We start from the raw sequence: 17,476 nt of genomic DNA on the forward strand, positions 1-17,476 counted from the left end.
TTAATCCTGTATATAGTATGTTAGTGATTATTATTTAGTTTTTTAACTCTTTAATTCTAGAATTCCTTAAATAAACAAATGAATAACTGATCGATTATAGAATTGAAATTAGGGTTAATTAGGGTTAATTAGGGTTAATTGAAAATTAGGTTGAGTCAATTTTAGTGTTATCATCAATTAGGGTGGGATCAAATGGTTAAGGTTAGGGTAAGGTTAGAATTAGGATTAATCCAATTAGGGTTGAGTGTGATTAGGATTAATTAAAAATTAGGGTTAACAAATGGTTAAGGTTAGGGTTAAATCAAAGTTAGGGTTAGTAAATCTAGGGTTGGGATTAATTTAACATTGGGTAAACTAGGGTTACTTACAATTAGGGTTAACCAATCAAGGGTTAACTAAAATTAGGGTTGGATGAAATGGTTAAGATTAGGGTTAGATTAGAAGTTGGATCAATTAAATTATGATTATATTAATTTAACATTGGGTAAACTAGGGTTACTTACAATTAGGGTTAACCAATTAAGGGTTGACTGAAATTAGGGTTGGATGAAATGGTTAAGATTAGGGTTAGATTAGAAATTGGAGTCATTGAATTATGGTTAAGTGGAATTAGGGTAAAATTAAAATTAGGGTGGACAAATGGTTAAGGTTAGGGTAAGGTTAAAATTAGGATTAATCCAATTAGGGTTGAGTGTGATTAGGATTAATTAAAAATTAGGGTTAACAAATGGTTAAGGTTAGGGTTAAATCAAAGTTAGGGTTAGTAAATCTAGGGTTGGGATTAGGTTAACATTGGGTAAACTAGGGTTACTTACAGTTTGGTGAAATGGTTAAGGTTAGGGTTAAATTAGAATTTGGATTAGTTGAATTAGGGTTAAATGGAATCAGGGTATAATTAAAATTTAAATTAGGGTGAAGATTAGAGTTAAATTAGAATTAGGATTATTTAGGGTTAACTGAATTTAGGTTGGGATCAAATGGTTAGGTTAAATAAGCAGTAATATGCATGTGTATCTAAATAAATTTTCTAATCCTAAAAAATGTTTTTGTAATTTTCTTCTGTCAATTGTCCCTCATAATTTCAACCCATCTTTTTATTTAACCCATATGGTTGTTTTGTCGCTAATTTATGTATCCATTGTCTTTCTCTACATTTTCTTTCTAAATCTGTCCAATTAAAGTTTTTTTGTAATCCAGCCATTCGTAATGACTCTAATCCATGTATTAGGAAATGCTGTACCAGGGGTGTGTCCATTTCTTTTTTATTTTTAATATTATACCTATGCTGTGTAATTCGTGCTGATAACGAATTCTTTGTTTCCCCTACATATTTAATCCCACATTTATTACAAATTATTAAATAAATACAATTTGTGGACCTCGCAGTAAATGTTTGTTCAATTTTTATGATAGTTTTCTCCACTGTGTTTTTGATAAATTTTAGTTTCAACAATTGTTTATCTAGTAATAATTGTTTTTGTGTTAATAGTGATGGTAATTTGGCTCTGACTAACAAATCTTTCAAATTCTTATTCCTCCTATATGCCGAGATTATGTTAAATTTTGGGATTCCTGTAGTCGTTTCCGAAATTTCCTGCAAATTTCGTTTTATTTTATTGTGTAGTACCTTGCCTACTGTACAGAAATTTGTAATGAGAGGAATAACATTTTCTTTCGTTTGTTTTTTGTTGAGAAATGTTTTCAGATGATTTCTTAAATATGATCTCGAATACCCTCTTTTTCGTAGGGTATCAAATAAGATCTTCACCGCTTCCCTAAAATCCTCCTCCCTCGTGCAGATTCGGTGAAAGCGCAGAATCTGGGATTTTACAATTCCTTTAAAAGTATGATTTGGATGGAAGCTAAATTTATGCAATAATGCGTGAGTATCTGTTGCCTTGAAATACACTTTAATATCCAATCGATGATTTTCCTGAAAATTGGGTCCCTTAAATATTGTAGTATCTAAAAAGTCAATAGAATTTTGCTTAATTTCTGCTTTAAGTTTAATTGATGGATCCTGTGAATTTAGTGTTTCCTTGAAATTTTCAAATTCTTGTTTAGTCCCTATCCATAATCCCCAAATGTCGTCCAAATACCGTAGATAACTAGCCGGTTTCTTTTCACATTTGGCCAGTGCTTTTTCTTCCCAGTTGGCCATAAAAATATTGGCATATGCTGGAGCAAATTTTTTACCCATTGCTGTTCCCTTAATTTGCAAATAATATTTTTCATTGAATACAAAGTCATTTCTAGTTAAATTAATTTCTAATAATTGTAATAATTCATCATCTGGTCTGTTTGGATCTGGGTATTTCTGGAAAATTTGTTTTACACATTCAATTCCTGCCGGAATAGGAATATTTGTATATAAACTGTTAACATCCATCGAAAAAAACCAAAAGTCCGAGGTTATTGTAACGTCTTTTACCATCTCTATAAAATGGTATGTGTCTCTCACATAGGATGGATGTTTGATCGAAAGTGGATTTAGATAATGATCCAAATATTCTGCGGTGAAATATGTATCACTCCCACAGTCTGATACTATGGGTCTCCCTGGGGGAATTTCAAATGGAATTGTCCATTTCTCCGGACTTTTATGAATTTTTGGGAGAATATAAAATCTCCTCTCTCTTGGTTCTGAGGTTCCAAGTAGGTACTGTTTTTGTTTTCCATTGATAAATTTTTTCTTTTTTAGATTGTTTATAATTTCCTTTATTTTTGGTAGTGTTTCTCTATAAATGGGTTTTTCCAATTTTTTGTAATATTCTGTGTCATTCAATTGTCTTTCTACTTCCATTATATATTGTTCTCTACTTAGAATCACTACTGACGAGCCTTTATCAGCCGGTTTAATGACTATATGTTTTGTATGCATTAATTCTCGTAAGGCTTTTACTTCTTCTACAGACATATTGTATTTTTCAGTAGTCGGTAAGTAGTGTTTTTTTATTGTCTGCCAATCTTTTTGTATTAATTGTCCCACTTCTGGTGGTAATTTATCCATAGGTGGTTTCCAATCAGAAGAGCCTGTAAATGGTGGTCTCTCCTTACCCATCGAATCCTTAAAGTAAGTTCTTAGCATTAAATTTCGGTGATAATTTTGTACGTCAAATTGTAATTGTATTTTTTGATCCTTACTGACGCTTACTGATGGAATAAATGATAGACCCTTACTTAAAATCTTATATTGTAAGGCAGTTAGTTTGAAATTTTTGGATAAGACCACTATATCTTGGGCTCCCAAAGATTGTAATGTTCTATCCCTCTCCCTGTTAGGACTTAGAGGCTGACCAAGTTTAAAGTCTTCCCCCAGTGGTCAAGCATAGCGGTCGCCGTTTCTTTTGTCCAGTGGATTCCATCCTCCTCCACCTGGAATTGGTCCTCAGGTAAGAGAGGAAGGTAACCCACATTCTTCTGAATATGGTCATTCAATGTTCGCAGATTGTCCTGTTCCTCTGTCGGAAGATTTAGCGAGTAATTAATCAGAGGAACCCAAATTTCTGCGTACGGGAACCTCTTTTTCGTTGTTCTAATCACCGCTTGTACATTTTTAACTGTCGTTTCTTTTGATTTATTCAGTCTGCTGTTTATGCCGAATGACAATATCACTTTTTCTATCACCAGATCTTCTGGTGGTACCGTTTTCTCCATCAGGTAATGTCCGTGCCGGAAATGACTTCCCGGGTAACTTTCAATTTGTACGTTTCCGTATGGATGATCCGGTATTCGACTCAAATTAGAGTCCCCCATAATTAGCCACTTCTTCGATACTGACAAATTCCATTCCACTAACTTCCTCTGCGTGTTGGGATGTCTATTAACCCTATATAGTTGGGATTGTGGTGGTATGATGCGAGTGGAGGACTCCGGGAGAACCTCCTCCTCTTCTACCTCTTCATCTGCCCGCCATTGGTTCAATACCTGGGTATGAGAATTCTCTACTCTGTCTTCAACACCCCTCCTCCTAGATCTCCTCTCTGCCCTCTGATTTTTCCTTTGGTGTCTCCACAGGTATTGTTTCGTCAACAGGTTCCATTTGAGGTCTCACAATGAGATCCTCTTCCACGCCACCTTGGAGCCAGGATTCTACCCTAGCCTTTCGTGAGGTCCTCGGCGTCTCTATAAATTTTTCCATTGGAGATCGATGCACTAAAGCTCCATCTGTGATCTCTGGTAGCCTCAGTGTCATGATATCGTCATCGTCTGATGTTCCCATGAGTGTCATTTCAGGTCTCTCCAATATGCTAACCTCCTGAGGAGATTCAGTTCCGATCGGTGTCGTGTTTTGAATCGGCCCAGTGGGGACCATGGGCGTCGGCTGTGATTCTGGCACATTCTGGATCACTGGTGCAATATTCTGGATCACCGGTGCAATATTTTGTATAGCCTGCTCTACGGGTGGGCTCCGGGGATGAATTTTTTCTTTAATCAAATTCTCCGTTTGATCAATCACCTGTTGTTTCACATGTGGTAATTTATTCTTGGCCCATCTGATTGCCACCGTGTAGGCCTTTTTCCAGTCCGGGGTAATAAAATCCACAATTTCATTGAGCCATTCCTCCAGGCAAGCCTGGTAGTGTTGAAATAATATCAAACATGTGGTATAGCCCCAATTTTTTGCGTTTCCCATGATGAGGTCCATTGTTTGGCCTTTGGGGAATGCCGGGTTAATCATCCCCATTAATACCTCGACCATTCTTTCGATCATCTTGGGTTGTGGTTTCCCCCCTGTTGGGTCCACATTCTGTAAGTGGTGTACCACTTTCAGAATATTATACAATTTTTGGACCAGCCTTTTAAACCTGGGGTCAGCCGGTTGTAGCCCTCTTTCAAATCCCCCATTCCTTTGGGGAGGTCTCCTTGGGTCTGGTCCCATCCAACCACGGCTCACTGCGGCCGCATATGAATAAGGACGGGAATCCGGTTTACGGAAAGACCATGGGGGAGGCACTGGCGGGTTAGGAAATTGAGGCTGAACCCTTCCACCCCGATGGTCAAATGCCACCGGCCGACCGCCGGAGCGAAAGGGAGGTGCACTGGCCTTCCACCCCTGGAATCTCCCTCCACCTTGATTCCCAACTCCCGTCTGATATCCATTCTGGCCTCGGCGACCATACCGGGCCACTGTCCATCCCTCATCCATCATTTTGTTGTAGATTTACGTAATTTTTATTTTTATGAACTCTTTTTTTGTTTTTTTATATTTTTTATTTTTGTAATTTTTTTGTTGTTATAGTATATATTTTTGTAATGTTTTTGTATATTTTGTTGTATTTTTTCAGTTTTTATTGTTTTTGTATCCGTTTCTTAGTTTTCTGTCCTTGTCATAAAGTTACTGATTTTCCTGTCGCCTTTGCTATATAATTAATCAATGTTCTATTGTCTAGTCTATAAATTGTATGTTCTACAATGAACTATCAGGTATAGTATTGATAATGTATTGTAAAGATGCCAAAAGAATATTTTTTTCAAAAAAAATTTTTTTAATAAAGAAATAAAAAATAATAAAGAAACTATCAAACAAAAGTTGTTTTCATTCAATTGTACTTGTATTTATCCAATTATATGTTTGTGTGTGCCAACAACAACGTTTCGGCTTATGTCAAGCCTTCTTCAGGTTTTAGCACACAATTTCTATGATCCTACTGTTGTAGCAAGAGCTGTTACTCGTTCAAAAACAAACATGAAATGACCGGATTTGGCTGGTTCCCTATTTATAGCCTCTGTCTCAGTGACTCCTCCTTCGTCTTTACCAGCGTATTTATTCCAATGCCCTTCATTCACCAGTCTTATTCTTATGTGCAATTAGTGTAAATAGTGTATATATATATATATATGTTTTTAATTAATTAATTAATTAATTTAATCCTGTATATAGTATGTTAGTGATTATTATTTAGTTTTTTAACTCTTTAATTCTAGAATTCCTTAAATAAACAAATGAATAACTGATCGATTATAGAATTGAAATTAGGGTTAATTAGGGTTAATTAGGGTTAATTGAAAATTAGGTTGAGTCAATTTTAGTGTTATCATCAATTAGGGTGGGATCAAATGGTTAAGGTTAGGGTAAGGTTAGAATTAGGATTAATCCAATTAGGGTTGAGTGTGATTAGGATTAATTAAAAATTAGGGTTAACAAATGGTTAAGGTTAGGGTTAAATCAAAGTTAGGGTTAGTAAATCTAGGGTTGGGATTAATTTAACATTGGGTAAACTAGGGTTACTTACAATTAGGGTTAACCAATCAAGGGTTAACTAAAATTAGGGTTGGATGAAATGGTTAAGATTAGGGTTAGATTAGAAGTTGGATCAATTAAATTATGATTATATTAATTTAACATTGGGTAAACTAGGGTTACTTACAATTAGGGTTAACCAATTAAGGGTTGACTGAAATTAGGGTTGGATGAAATGGTTAAGATTAGGGTTAGATTAGAAATTGGAGTCATTGAATTATGGTTAAGTGGAATTAGGGTAAAATTAAAATTAGGGTGGACAAATGGTTAAGGTTAGGGTAAGGTTAAAATTAGGATTAATCCAATTAGGGTTGAGTGTGATTAGGATTAATTAAAAATTAGGGTTAACAAATGGTTAAGGTTAGGGTTAAATCAAAGTTAGGGTTAGTAAATCTAGGGTTGGGATTAGGTTAACATTGGGTAAACTAGGGTTACTTACAGTTTGGTGAAATGGTTAAGGTTAGGGTTAAATTAGAATTTGGATTAGTTGAATTAGGGTTAAATGGAATCAGGGTATAATTAAAATTTAAATTAGGGTGAAGATTAGAGTTAAATTAGAATTAGGATTATTTAGGGTTAACTGAATTTAGGTTGGGATCAAATGGTTAGGTTAAATAAGCAGTAATATGCATGTGTATCTAAATAAATTTTCTAATCCTAAAAAATGTTTTTGTAATTTTCTTCTGTCAATTGTCCCTCATAATTTCAACCCATCTTTTTATTTAACCCATATGGTTGTTTTGTCGCTAATTTATGTATCCATTGTCTTTCTCTACATTTTCTTTCTAAATCTGTCCAATTAAAGTTTTTTTGTAATCCAGCCATTCGTAATGACTCTAATCCATGTATTAGGAAATGCTGTACCAGGGGTGTGTCCATTTCTTTTTTATTTTTAATATTATACCTATGCTGTGTAATTCGTGCTGATAACGAATTCTTTGTTTCCCCTACATATTTAATCCCACATTTATTACAAATTATTAAATAAATACAATTTGTGGACCTCGCAGTAAATGTTTGTTCAATTTTTATGATAGTTTTCTCCACTGTGTTTTTGATAAATTTTAGTTTCAACAATTGTTTATCTAGTAATAATTGTTTTTGTGTTAATAGTGATGGTAATTTGGCTCTGACTAACAAATCTTTCAAATTCTTATTCCTCCTATATGCCGAGATTATGTTAAATTTTGGGATTCCTGTAGTCGTTTCCGAAATTTCCTGCAAATTTCGTTTTATTTTATTGTGTAGTACCTTGCCTACTGTACAGAAATTTGTAATGAGAGGAATAACATTTTCTTTCGTTTGTTTTTTGTTGAGAAATGTTTTCAGATGATTTCTTAAATATGATCTCGAATACCCTCTTTTTCGTAGGGTATCAAATAAGATCTTCACCGCTTCCCTAAAATCCTCCTCCCTCGTGCAGATTCGGTGAAAGCGCAGAATCTGGGATTTTACAATTCCTTTAAAAGTATGATTTGGATGGAAGCTAAATTTATGCAATAATGCGTGAGTATCTGTTGCCTTGAAATACACTTTAATATCCAATCGATGATTTTCCTGAAAATTGGGTCCCTTAAATATTGTAGTATCTAAAAAGTCAATAGAATTTTGCTTAATTTCTGCTTTAAGTTTAATTGATGGATCCTGTGAATTTAGTGTTTCCTTGAAATTTTCAAATTCTTGTTTAGTCCCTATCCATAATCCCCAAATGTCGTCCAAATACCGTAGATAACTAGCCGGTTTCTTTTCACATTTGGCCAGTGCTTTTTCTTCCCAGTTGGCCATAAAAATATTGGCATATGCTGGAGCAAATTTTTTACCCATTGCTGTTCCCTTAATTTGCAAATAATATTTTTCATTGAATACAAAGTCATTTCTAGTTAAATTAATTTCTAATAATTGTAATAATTCATCATCTGGTCTGTTTGGATCTGGGTATTTCTGGAAAATTTGTTTTACACATTCAATTCCTGCCGGAATAGGAATATTTGTATATAAACTGTTAACATCCATCGAAAAAAACCAAAAGTCCGAGGTTATTGTAACGTCTTTTACCATCTCTATAAAATGGTATGTGTCTCTCACATAGGATGGATGTTTGATCGAAAGTGGATTTAGATAATGATCCAAATATTCTGCGGTGAAATATGTATCACTCCCACAGTCTGATACTATGGGTCTCCCTGGGGGAATTTCAAATGGAATTGTCCATTTCTCCGGACTTTTATGAATTTTTGGGAGAATATAAAATCTCCTCTCTCTTGGTTCTGAGGTTCCAAGTAGGTACTGTTTTTGTTTTCCATTGATAAATTTTTTCTTTTTTAGATTGTTTATAATTTCCTTTATTTTTGGTAGTGTTTCTCTATAAATGGGTTTTTCCAATTTTTTGTAATATTCTGTGTCATTCAATTGTCTTTCTACTTCCATTATATATTGTTCTCTACTTAGAATCACTACTGACGAGCCTTTATCAGCCGGTTTAATGACTATATGTTTTGTATGCATTAATTCTCGTAAGGCTTTTACTTCTTCTACAGACATATTGTATTTTTCAGTAGTCGGTAAGTAGTGTTTTTTTATTGTCTGCCAATCTTTTTGTATTAATTGTCCCACTTCTGGTGGTAATTTATCCATAGGTGGTTTCCAATCAGAAGAGCCTGTAAATGGTGGTCTCTCCTTACCCATCGAATCCTTAAAGTAAGTTCTTAGCATTAAATTTCGGTGATAATTTTGTACGTCAAATTGTAATTGTATTTTTTGATCCTTACTGACGCTTACTGATGGAATAAATGATAGACCCTTACTTAAAATCTTATATTGTAAGGCAGTTAGTTTGAAATTTTTGGATAAGACCACTATATCTTGGGCTCCCAAAGATTGTAATGTTCTATCCCTCTCCCTGTTAGGACTTAGAGGCTGACCAAGTTTAAAGTCTTCCCCCAGTGGTCAAGCATAGCGGTCGCCGTTTCTTTTGTCCAGTGGATTCCATCCTCCTCCACCTGGAATTGGTCCTCAGGTAAGAGAGGAAGGTAACCCACATTCTTCTGAATATGGTCATTCAATGTTCGCAGATTGTCCTGTTCCTCTGTCGGAAGATTTAGCGAGTAATTAATCAGAGGAACCCAAATTTCTGCGTACGGGAACCTCTTTTTCGTTGTTCTAATCACCGCTTGTACATTTTTAACTGTCGTTTCTTTTGATTTATTCAGTCTGCTGTTTATGCCGAATGACAATATCACTTTTTCTATCACCAGATCTTCTGGTGGTACCGTTTTCTCCATCAGGTAATGTCCGTGCCGGAAATGACTTCCCGGGTAACTTTCAATTTGTACGTTTCCGTATGGATGATCCGGTATTCGACTCAAATTAGAGTCCCCCATAATTAGCCACTTCTTCGATACTGACAAATTCCATTCCACTAACTTCCTCTGCGTGTTGGGATGTCTATTAACCCTATATAGTTGGGATTGTGGTGGTATGATGCGAGTGGAGGACTCCGGGAGAACCTCCTCCTCTTCTACCTCTTCATCTGCCCGCCATTGGTTCAATACCTGGGTATGAGAATTCTCTACTCTGTCTTCAACACCCCTCCTCCTAGATCTCCTCTCTGCCCTCTGATTTTTCTTTGGTGTCTCCACAGGTATTGTTTCGTCAACAGGTTCCATTTGAGGTCTCACAATGAGATCCTCTTCCACGCCACCTTGGAGCCAGGATTCTACCCTAGCCTTTCGTGAGGTCCTCGGCGTCTCTATAAATTTTTCCATTGGAGATCGATGCACTAAAGCTCCATCTGTGATCTCTGGTAGCCTCAGTGTCATGATATCGTCATCGTCTGATGTTCCCATGAGTGTCATTTCAGGTCTCTCCAATATGCTAACCTCCTGAGGAGATTCAGTTCCGATCGGTGTCGTGTTTTGAATCGGCCCAGTGGGGACCATGGGCGTCGGCTGTGATTCTGGCACATTCTGGATCACTGGTGCAATATTCTGGATCACCGGTGCAATATTTTGTATAGCCTGCTCTACGGGTGGGCTCCGGGGATGAATTTTTTCTTTAATCAAATTCTCCGTTTGATCAATCACCTGTTGTTTCACATGTGGTAATTTATTCTTGGCCCATCTGATTGCCACCGTGTAGGCCTTTTTCCAGTCCGGGGTAATAAAATCCACAATTTCATTGAGCCATTCCTCCAGGCAAGCCTGGTAGTGTTGAAATAATATCAAACATGTGGTATAGCCCCAATTTTTTGCGTTTCCCATGATGAGGTCCATTGTTTGGCCTTTGGGGAATGCCGGGTTAATCATCCCCATTAATACCTCGACCATTCTTTCGATCATCTTGGGTTGTGGTTTCCCCCCTGTTGGGTCCACATTCTGTAAGTGGTGTACCACTTTCAGAATATTATACAATTTTTGGACCAGCCTTTTAAACCTGGGGTCAGCCGGTTGTAGCCCTCTTTCAAATCCCCCATTCCTTTGGGGAGGTCTCCTTGGGTCTGGTCCCATCCAACCACGGCTCACTGCGGCCGCATATGAATAAGGACGGGAATCCGGTTTACGGAAAGACCATGGGGGAGGCACTGGCGGGTTAGGAAATTGAGGCTGAACCCTTCCACCCCGATGGTCAAATGCCACCGGCCGACCGCCGGAGCGAAAGGGAGGTGCACTGGCCTTCCACCCCTGGAATCTCCCTCCACCTTGATTCCCAACTCCCGTCTGATATCCATTCTGGCCTCGGCGACCATACCGGGCCACTGTCCATCCCTCATCCATCATTTTGTTGTAGATTTACGTAATTTTTATTTTTATGAACTCTTTTTTTGTTTTTTTATATTTTTTATTTTTGTAATTTTTTTGTTGTTATAGTATATATTTTTGTAATGTTTTTGTATATTTTGTTGTATTTTTTCAGTTTTTATTGTTTTTGTATCCGTTTCTTAGTTTTCTGTCCTTGTCATAAAGTTACTGATTTTCCTGTCGCCTTTGCTATATAATTAATCAATGTTCTATTGTCTAGTCTATAAATTGTATGTTCTACAATGAACTATCAGGTATAGTATTGATAATGTATTGTAAAGATGCCAAAAGAATATTTTTTTCAAAAAAAATTTTTTTAATAAAGAAATAAAAAATAATAAAGAAACTATCAAACAAAAGTTGTTTTCATTCAATTGTACTTGTATTTATCCAATTATATGTTTGTGTGTGCCAACAACAACGTTTCGGCTTATGTCAAGCCTTCTTCAGGTTTTAGCACACAATTTCTATGATCCTACTGTTGTAGCAAGAGCTGTTACTCGTTCAAAAACAAACATGAAATGACCGGATTTGGCTGGTTCCCTATTTATAGCCTCTGTCTCAGTGACTCCTCCTTCGTCTTTACCAGCGTATTTATTCCAATGCCCTTCATTCACCAGTCTTATTCTTATGTGCAATTAGTGTAAATAGTGTATATATATGTTTTTAATTAATTAATTAATTAATTTAATCCTGTATATAGTATGTTAGTGATTATTATTTAGTTTTTTAACTCTTTAATTCTAGAATTCCTTAAATAAACAAATGAATAACTGATCGATTATAGAATTGAAATTAGGGTTAATTAGGGTTAATTAGGGTTAATTGAAAATTAGGTTGAGTCAATTTTAGTGTTATCATCAATTAGGGTGGGATCAAATGGTTAAGGTTAGGGTAAGGTTAGAATTAGGATTAATCCAATTAGGGTTGAGTGTGATTAGGATTAATTAAAAATTAGGGTTAACAAATGGTTAAGGTTAGGGTTAAATCAAAGTTAGGGTTAGTAAATCTAGGGTTGGGATTAATTTAACATTGGGTGAACTAGGGTTACTTACAATTAGGGTTAACCAATCAAGGGTTAACTAAAATTAGGGTTGGATGAAATGGTTAAGATTAGGGTTAGATTAGAAGTTGGATCAATTAAATTATGATTATATTAATTTAACATTGGGTAAACTAGGGTTACTTACAATTAGGGTTAACCAATTAAGGGTTGACTGAAATTAGGGTTGGATGAAATGGTTAAGATTAGGGTTAGATTAGAAATTGGAGTCATTGAATTATGGTTAAGTGGAATTAGGGTAAAATTAAAATTAGGGTGGACAAATGGTTAAGGTTAGGGTAAGGTTAAAATTAGGATTAATCCAATTAGGGTTGAGTGTGATTAGGATTAATTAAAAATTAGGGTTAACAAATGGTTAAGGTTAGGGTTAAATCAAAGTTAGGGTTAGTAAATCTAGGGTTGGGATTAGGTTAACATTGGGTAAACTAGGGTTACTTACAGTTTGGTGAAATGGTTAAGGTTAGGGTTAAATTAGAATTTGGATTAGTTGAATTAGGGTTACATGGAATCAGGGTATAATTAAAATTTAAATTAGGGTGAAGATTAGAGCTAAATTAGAATTAGGATTATTTAGGGTTAACTGAATTTAGGTTGGGATCAAATGGTTAGGTTAAATAAGCAGTAATATGCATGTGTATCTAAATAAATTTTCTAATCCTAAAAAATGTTTTTGTCATTTTCTTCTGTCAATTGTCCCTCATAATTTCAACCCATCTTTTTATTTAACCCATATGGTTGTTTTGTCGCTAATTTATGTATCCATTGTCTTTCTCTACATTTTCTTTCTAAATCTGTCCAATTAAAGTTTTTTTGTAATCCAGCCATTCGTAATGACTCTAATCCATGTATTAGGAAATGCTGTACCAGGGGTGTGTCCATTTCTTTTTTATTTTTAATATTATACCTATGCTGTGTAATTCGTGCTGATAACGAATTCTTTGTTTCCCCTACATATTTAATCCCACATTTATTACAAATTATTAAATAAATACAATTTGTGGACCTCGCAGTAAATGTTTGTTCAATTTTTATGATAGTTTTCTCCACTGTGTTTTTGATAAATTTTAGTTTCAACAATTGTTTATCTAGTAATAATTGTTTTTGTGTTAATAGTGATGGTAATTTGGCTCTGACTAACAAATCTTTCAAATTCTTATTCCTCCTATATGCCGAGATTATGTTAAATTTTGGGATTCCTGTAGTCGTTTCCGAAATTTCCTGCAAATTTCGTTTTATTTTATTGTGTAGTACCTTGCCTACTGTACAGAAATTTGTAATGAGAGGAATAACATTTTCTTTCGTTTGTTTTTTGTTGAGAAATGTTTTCAGATGATTTCTTAAATATGATCTCGAATACCCTCTTTTTCGTAGGGTATCAAATAAGATCTTCACCGCTTCCCTAAAATCCTCCTCCCTCGTGCAGATTCGGTGAAAGCGCAGAATCTGGGATTTTACAATTCCTTTAAAAGTATGATTTGGATGGAAGCTAAATTTATGCAATAATGCGTGAGTATCTGTTGCCTTGAAATACACTTTAATATCCAATCGATGATTTTCCTGAAAATTGGGTCCCTTAAATATTGTAGTATCTAAAAAGTCAATAGAATTTTGCTTAATTTCTGCTTTGAGTTTAATTGATGGATCCTGTGAATTTAGTGTTTCCTTGAAATTTTCAAATTCTTGTTTAGTCCCTATCCATAATCCCCAAATGTCGTCCAAATACCGTAGATAACTAGCCGGTTTCTTTTCACATTTGGCCAGTGCTTTTTCTTCCCAGTTGGCCATAAAAATATTGGCATATGCTGGAGCAAATTTTTTACCCATTGCTGTTCCCTTAATTTGCAAATAATATTTTTCATTGAATACAAAGTCATTTCTAGTTAAATTAATTTCTAATAATTGTAATAATTCATCATCTGGTCTGTTTGGATCTGGGTATTTCTGGAAAATTTGTTTTACACATTCAATTCCTGCCGGAATAGGAATATTTGTATATAAACTGTTAACATCCATCGAAAAAAACCAAAAGTCCGAGGTTATTGTAACGTCTTTTACCATCTCTATAAAATGGTATGTGTCTCTCACATAGGATGGATGTTTGATCGAAAGTGGATTTAGATAATGATCCAAATATTCTGCGGTGAAATATGTATCACTCCCACAGTCTGATACTATGGGTCTCCCTGGGGGAATTTCAAATGGAATTGTCCATTTCTCCGGACTTTTATGAATTTTTGGGAGAATATAAAATCTCCTCTCTCTTGGTTCTGAGGTTCCAAGTAGGTACTGTTTTTGTTTTCCATTGATAAATTTTTTCTTTTTTAGATTGTTTATAATTTCCTTTATTTTTGGTAGTGTTTCTCTATAAATGGGTTTTTCCAATTTTTTGTAATATTCTGTGTCATTCAATTGTCTTTCTACTTCCATTATATATTGTTCTCTACTTAGAATCACTACTGACGAGCCTTTATCAGCCGGTTTAATGACTATATGTTTTGTATGCATTAATTCTCGTAAGGCTTTTACTTCTTCTACAGACATATTGTATTTTTCAGTAGTCGGTAAGTAGTGTTTTTTTATTGTCTGCCAATCTTTTTGTATTAATTGTCCCACTTCTGGTGGTAATTTATCCATAGGTGGTTTCCAATCAGAAGAGCCTGTAAATGGTGGTCTCTCCTTACCCATCGAATCCTTAAAGTAAGTTCTTAGCATTAAATTTCGGTGATAATTTTGTACGTCAAATTGTAATTGTATTTTTTGATCCTTACTGACGCTTACTGATGGAATAAATGATAGACCCTTACTTAAAATCTTATATTGTAAGGCAGTTAGTTTGAAATTTTTGGATAAGACCACTATATCTTGGGCTCCCAAAGATTGTAATGTTCTATCCCTCTCCCTGTTAGGACTTAGAGGCTGACCAAGTTTAAAGTCTTCCCCCAGTGGTCAAGCATAGCGGTCGCCGTTTCTTTTGTCCAGTGGATTCCATCCTCCTCCACCTGGAATTGGTCCTCAGGTAAGAGAGGAAGGTAACCCACATTCTTCTGAATATGGTCATTCAATGTTCGCAGATTGTCCTGTTCCTCTGTCGGAAGATTTAGCGAGTAATTAATCAGAGGAACCCAAATTTCTGCGTACGGGAACCTCTTTTTCGTTGTTCTAATCACCGCTTGTACATTTTTAACTGTCGTTTCTTTTGATTTATTCAGTCTGCTGTTTATGCCGAATGACAATATCACTTTTTCTATCACCAGATCTTCTGGTGGTACCGTTTTCTCCATCAGGTAATGTCCATGCCGGAAATGACTTCCCGGGTAACTTTCAATTTGTACGTTTCCGTATGGATGATCCGGTATTCGACTCAAATTAGAGTCCCCCATAATTAGCCACTTCTTCGATACTGACAAATTCCATTCCACTAACTTCCTCTGCGTGTTGGGATGTCTATTAACCCTATATAGTTGGGATTGTGGTGGTATGATGCGAGTGGAGGACTCCGGGAGAACCTCCTCCTCTTCTACCTCTTCATCTGCCCGCCATTGGTTCAATACCTGGGTATGAGAATTCTCTACTCTGTCTTCAACAACCCTCCTCCTAGATCTCCTCTCTGCCCTCTGATTTTTCTTTGGTGTCTCCACAGGTATTGTTTCGTCAACAGGTTCCATTTGAGGTCTCACAATGAGATCCTCTTCCACGCCACCTTGGAGCCAGGATTCTACCCTAGCCTTTCGTGAGGTCCTCGGCGTCTCTATAAATTTTTCCATTGGAGATCGATGCACTAAAGCTCCATCTGTGATCTCCGGTAGCCTCAGTGTCATGATATCGTCATCGTCTGATGTTCCCATGAGTGTCATTTCAGGTCTCTCCAATATGCTAACCTCCTGAGGAGATTCAGTTCCGATCGGTGTCGTGTTTTGAATCGGCCCAGTGGGGACCATGGGCGTCGGCTGTGATTCTGGCACATTCTGGATCACTGGTGCAATATTCTGGATCACCGGTGCAATATTTTGTATAGCCTGCTCTACGGGTGGGCTCCGGGGATGAATTTTTTCTTTAATCAACTTCTCCGTTTGATCAATCACCTGTTGTTTCACATGTGGTAATTTATTCTTGGCCCATCTGATTGCCACCGTGTAGGCCTTTTTCCAGTCCGGGGTAATAAAATCCACAATTTCATTGAGCCATTCCTCCAGGCAAGCCTGGTAGTGTTGAAATAGTATCAAACATGTGGTATAGCCCCAATTTTTTGCGTTTCCCATGATGAGGTCCATTGTTTGGCCTTTGGGGAATGCCGGGTTAATCATCCCCATTAATACCTCGACCATTCTTTCGATCATCTTGGGTTGTGGTTTCCCCCCTGTTGGGTCCACATTCTGTAAGTGGTGTACCACTTTCAGAATATTATACAATTTTTGGACGAGCCTTTTAAACCTGGGGTCAGCCGGTTGTGGCCCTCTTTCAAATCCCCCATTCCTTTGGGGAGGTCTCCTTGGGTCTGGTCCCATCCAACCACGGCTCACTGCGGCCGCATATGAATAAGGACGGGAATCCGGTTTACGGAAAGACCATGGGGGAGGCACTGGCGGGTTAGGAAATTGAGGCTGAACCCTTCCACCCCGATGGTCAAAAGCCACCGGCCGACCGCCGGAGCGAAAGGGAGGTGCACTGGCCTTCCACCCCTGGAATCTCCCTCCACCTTGATTCCCAACTCCCGTCTGATATCCATTCTGGCCTCGGCGACCATACCGGGCCACTGTCCATCCCTCATCCATCATTTTGTTGTAGATTTACGTAATTTTTATTTTTATGAACTCTTTTTTTGTTTTTTTATATTTTTTATTTTTGTAATTTTTTTGTTGTTATAGTATATATTTTTTGTAATGTTTTTGTATATTTTGTTGTATTTGTTCAGTTTTTATTGTTTTTGTATCCGTTTCTTAGTTTTCTGTCCTTGTCATAAAGTTACTGATTTTCCTGTCGCCTTTGCTATATAATTAATCAATGTTCTATTGTCTAGTCTATAAATTGTATGTTCTACAATGAACTATCAGGTATAGTATTGATAATGTATTGTAAAGATGCCAAAAAAATATTTTTTTCAAAAAAAATTTTTTTAATAAAGAAATAAAAAATAATAAAGAAACTATCAAACAAAAGTTGTTTTCATTCAATTGTACTTGTATTTATCCAATTATATGTTTGTGTGTGCCAACAACAACGTTTCGGCTTATGTCAAGCCTTCTTCAGGTTTTAGCACACAATTTCTATGATCCTACTGTTGTAGCAAGAGCTGTTACTCGTTCAAAAACAAACATGAAATGACCGGATTTGGCTGGTTCCCTATTTATAGCCTCTGTCTCAGTGACTCCTCCT

At 36.2% G+C, this 17,476-nt stretch overlaps 1 long non-coding RNA gene across 9 annotated transcripts; it reads left to right on the top strand.

Moving 5' to 3' along the window:
* The first annotated feature begins 11 nt into the window (after nt 1-11).
* LOC133475435 (uncharacterized) lies at nt 12-16,985 on the top strand. 9 transcript variants are annotated; one of them, XR_009787839.1, is made up of 13 exons: nt 12-3,073; nt 3,283-3,392; nt 3,631-3,660; nt 3,838-3,931; nt 4,018-8,941; nt 9,151-9,260; nt 9,499-9,528; nt 9,706-9,799; nt 9,885-14,800; nt 15,010-15,132; nt 15,358-15,387; nt 15,565-15,658; nt 15,744-16,985. It is a non-coding gene; the product is annotated as an uncharacterized LOC133475435 (long non-coding RNA). The 9 variants fall into 9 exon arrangements; XR_009787835.1 differs by having other exon boundaries at nt 15,010-15,119; XR_009787840.1 differs by having other exon boundaries at nt 15,010-15,658; nt 15,744-15,833; nt 15,963-16,985.
* The last annotated feature ends 491 nt before the right edge of the window (nt 16,986-17,476 follow it).

The sequence above is a fragment of the Phyllopteryx taeniolatus genome, chromosome 3 (genome assembly GCF_024500385.1).
Source record: "Phyllopteryx taeniolatus isolate TA_2022b chromosome 3, UOR_Ptae_1.2, whole genome shotgun sequence".
Taxonomy (NCBI): Eukaryota; Metazoa; Chordata; class Actinopteri; order Syngnathiformes; family Syngnathidae; genus Phyllopteryx; species Phyllopteryx taeniolatus.